Source organism: Oncorhynchus gorbuscha, unplaced genomic scaffold (genome assembly GCF_021184085.1).
Source record: "Oncorhynchus gorbuscha isolate QuinsamMale2020 ecotype Even-year unplaced genomic scaffold, OgorEven_v1.0 Un_scaffold_4140, whole genome shotgun sequence".
Classification (NCBI taxonomy): domain Eukaryota; kingdom Metazoa; phylum Chordata; class Actinopteri; order Salmoniformes; family Salmonidae; genus Oncorhynchus; species Oncorhynchus gorbuscha.
Window position 1 is genome coordinate 21,634 of NW_025748230.1, and position 4,405 is coordinate 26,038.

General features: G+C 44.6%; 1 long non-coding RNA gene across 1 annotated transcript; it reads left to right on the top strand.

Moving 5' to 3' along the window:
* The first annotated feature begins 594 nt into the window (after positions 1-594).
* LOC124028429 lies at positions 595-2,090 on the top strand. Its single transcript, XR_006837588.1, has 3 exons — positions 595-1,529; positions 1,696-1,828; positions 1,958-2,090. It is a non-coding gene; the product is annotated as an uncharacterized LOC124028429 (long non-coding RNA).
* Positions 2,091-4,405: the final 2,315 nt, after the last annotated feature.

Here is a 4,405-nt window from a genome sequence, read left to right on the forward strand (position 1 = left end):
CAGCTACACACAAGACCATTACAGATACATTTCCCCACACACTACCCCAGCCAGGTGCATATTGGGGGAGGGACACAACAAATAAATAGCTTTGCATGTGTGGCTCCTCAATCTCTGCTCAGAGGGCCTTAGAAATCATTTTTGCAGAGAGAGAAGCTAGTGTGGAAGGAGCGTCTTCAGAGAGAGAAGCTGGTGTGGAAGGAGCGTCTTCAGAGAGAGAAGCTGGTGTGGAAGGAGCGTCTTCAGAGAGAGAAGCTAGTGTGGAAGGAGCATCTTCAGAGAGAGAAGCTGGTGTGGAAGGAGCGTCTTCAGAGAGAGAAGCTGGTGTGGAAGGAGCGTCTTCAGAGAGAGAAGCTGGTGTGGAAGGAGCGTCTTCAGAGAGAGAAGCTGGTGTGGAAGGAGCGTCTTCAGAGAGAGAAGCTAGTGTGGAAGGAGCATCTTCAGAGAGAGAAGCTAGTGTGGAAGGAGCGTCTTCAGAGAGAGAAGCTGGTGTGGAAGGAGCGTCTTCAGAGAGAGAAGCTGGTGTGGAAGGAGCGTCTTCAGAGAGAGAAGCTGGTGTGGAAGGAGCGTCTTCAGAGAGAGAAGCTAGTGTGGAAGGAGCATCTTCAGAGAGAGAAGCTGGTGTGGAAGGAGCGTCTTCAGAGAGAGAAGCTGGTGTGGAAGGAGCGTCTTCCACTTTGGAAGATGAAGAATTTTCCAAATAGATATTCAATGATGTCTCTGTCAATTCGGACTCTGACAGTGAGTTGGAAGAAGAGGATGATATTGACCCTCAGCCAGCCCCAGGACCAGCCTATCAGCAACCTAGTGCTCAGCATCTTGCACGAGGAGAAATATGGATGTCAAAGCATTTTGAAATTGTCCCAGGAATAAGCCACCCAACATGGCTGCCAATATGAAGGATGCAACCAGGGAATGAGCCACCCAACATGGCTGCTAATATGAAGGATGCAACCAGGGAATGAGCCACCCAACATGGCTGCCAATGTGAAGGATGCAACCAGGGAATGAGCCACCCAACATGGCTGCCAATGTGAAGGATGCAACCAGGGAATGAGCCACCCAACATGGCTGCCAATGTGAAGGATGCAACCAGGGAATGAGCCACCCAACATGGCTGCCAATGTGAAGGATGCAACCAGGGAATGAGCCACCCAACATGGCTGCCAATGTGAAGGATGCAACCAGGGCCGATGCGGATGGCGGTTACTCATGTTACTCATGTGCAGAACATAAAGTCTTTTTTTTTAACTGTTCATCCCAGACACCATCCAGAAAATCATTCTGGACTGCACTAACTTGGAGGGAAGGTGTGTTTTTGGAGAGAGGTGGAAGGAGATGGACCAAACTCATTTACACACGTACTTTGGGGAATCTACAGAATTGCTGTGGGATGCAGAAACTGGCTGAGAACTTTTCTGTACAACAATGTCTCTGGAAAACATCCACATTATTTCCAGGATTATCCGCTTCGATAACCGAGAGACAAGACCAGCTTGGCGGCAGAGAGATAAGCTAGCTGCAATCAGGTCAGTGTGGGACATGTTGGTGGACTGCCTTCCCCTGTTTTACAACCTTGGGCCCAACGTTACTGTTAATGAGCACTTTATTACATTAACCATATGCATTCCTCCTACAGATAACCATTAACTTCTGGTGTCGACCCTACACTATGTCACCCCTTATGTCTCTTAGAAATCCAAACCCATCAGTAGGCAACATATCCCAAGGACCCCAGCTTCTGCAGCCACCGCGAGGAGGATTCAGGAAGAGGATGCTGGTGTCCCAATCCGCACGACTCACAGAACCAACAACTCCAATATCGGAAGTAAGTGTGAGTGATGTTGTTGCATGTGTGTGTGTCTGACTCTCCTACCTTGGCCTGCTGTTACTATATATGTGAGTGAGATGTTATTCAAATTCATGAACTAAGTATTTTCATCATTCTTAATTGCAGCCGGTAGCAACAACTGGCTCCCCTGTGGCACAGTGGTATAAGGCACTGCATCTCAGTGCCATCTCACAACCAGCTGTGATCGGGTGTTCCATAGGGTGGTGCACAGTTGTCCGGGTTAGGGGAGGGTTTGGCCGTGGTAAGCCGTCATTGTTAAACAATTTGTTCTTAATTGAGTAGTTAAATAAAGGTAAACAATATATATATTGTTCTTAACTGACTTGCCTAGTTAAATAATGGTTAAATAAATAGGCTGAAACACCTGCATTTTGGAGCTGCCTTACTCAAGAAAGCAAAAAAGAGACCATGTTTGTATGCAGCTTTATTAAAACCTCTACGGGATCGGTGTCCCCCCTGTGGGAAGGTTGAGCTAATGTGATTAGCATGAGGTTGTAAGTAACAAGAACATTTCCCTGGACATAGACATGTCTTATATGGGTAGAAAGCTTAAAGTCTTGTTAATCTAACTGCACTGTCCAATTTACAGTAGCTATTACAGTGAAAAAAATATCATGTTATTGTTTGAGGAGAGTGCACAACAACAAGAAATGTATCAAGACAACTGGTTTGATACATTCACCTCTGAAGGTAAATGATGTACTTACATTCAGTAATCTTGCTCTGATTTGTCATCCTGAGGGTCCCAGAGATAAAATGTAGCATAGTTTTGTTTGATAAAATCCATTTTTATATTAAAATGTAGGAGCTGGGTTCTACAGTTTGAACCCCTGCTGTGTCTGCCACCCCCCATCTAGATGTGTGAAGGTTAGTGTCTTTACTGTAGGGAAGCTAATTATGCATAATTTATGACGTTCCTGGGAGTTGTACACTTAAATGTCTTATTACCATATAATTGTTGTATGTTCTGGGCACATTTGAGCAGACTTGATACAACATTGTGAACAGGAATACAATGGTTCATTGGATCAGTCCTTTGCACATACATACCTGCCATCTACTGGCCGAAATCTAAATTGCGCCTAGACTCCTAAGTGATATCATGAAATTTCTCTTGCATTTCAAAGATGATGGAACAAAATAATTATAGAAAACACATGTTTTTTTCTTTGTATTATATTTATGAGATCTAATGTGTTATATTCTCCTACACTCATTTCACATTTCCACAAAATTCAAAGTGTTTCCTTTCCAATGGTATCAACAATATGCATATCCTTGCTTCAGGTCCTGAGCTACAGGCAGTTAGATTTGGGTATGTCATTTTAGGTGAAATTTACATTGAAAAAAGGCTCTGATCCATAAGAGGTATTTAGGCTATGTCAGCCATATCAGATATGTTTTTTTAAAGGCAGTAAATGAGGCTGAATGAACAGTTTCGGTGCCAGACAAGGCTCTTCTGATAGCCAGGTGTAGCAGTGGTAAGATGTTGGGACTGCTGTTGGGACAGCTTCGTGTAGGCTCTAACAGTTTATGGGCAGCGTTTGTCACCGTTATAGTGTAATTCATGTATTGTTTAGTATTGTGTTGCGTAGTCGCTTTGTGGGATGCATAACACCTTTTTCCCCCCAACCAATGTGTACATGCTAAGAGCGTCTGCTAAATGACTTAAATGTAAATGTAAAATATTCTGTCATTTTATATTTAACAATATAGATAACCTATTGTAGCCTAAAAAGTCTGTCATTTTATGTTTCATTTTCTTTCTGTGATGTTTGTCAAAGCATCAAGCCTGCTCATGTAAAGAGCTACAGTACTGCATGGTTCTCATGTTTATAGTTGGTTCCCATACAGTAAATACAAGTGTTCTTGCAGGGCGTTTATGTCTGCTCACCTCATAACAAAAGCAATAAGCATCTCATCATCATCTTAATCACATCATCATTTCGAATCACCCCCCTCTTCCTCCTCCTCACCCCTCCCATAACATCTCTAAAGTATAGCGTCTAAAACATCATTGTGTTGGTCCCTGATATAATAGCATACAGAGTTCAGCCAGGCAGAGAATGACTGAATGGCCCAAATCATAGCCCTGCAATCCACACAGTCAGCCAGACAGTCAGAAAGTTGGCCAATCAGCTAGTCAGACAGACAGACAGTCATTCATTCAGCCAGCCAGCCAGCCAGCCAGCCAGCCAGCCAGCCAGCCAGCCAGCCAGCCAGCCAACCTGTCACTCACTCACTCACTCACTCACTCACTCACTCACTCACTCACTCACTCACCCACTCACTCACTCACTCACTCACTCACTCACTCACTCACTCACTCACTCACTCACTCACTCACTCACTCACTCACTCACTCACTCACTCACTCACTCACTCACTCACTGGGAGAATCTCAACTGCATACGCCTCGCATGGTCTTTCCTCTCTCCTCACCTCCTTCTCAAAACCCATTGGAGGAGAAGGTCAGAGGGGAGGAACTTCTGACTTTCTCATCCAATGGTTTTGAGAAGGATGTGAGGCGAGAGGAGAGAGGACGTGAGGGAA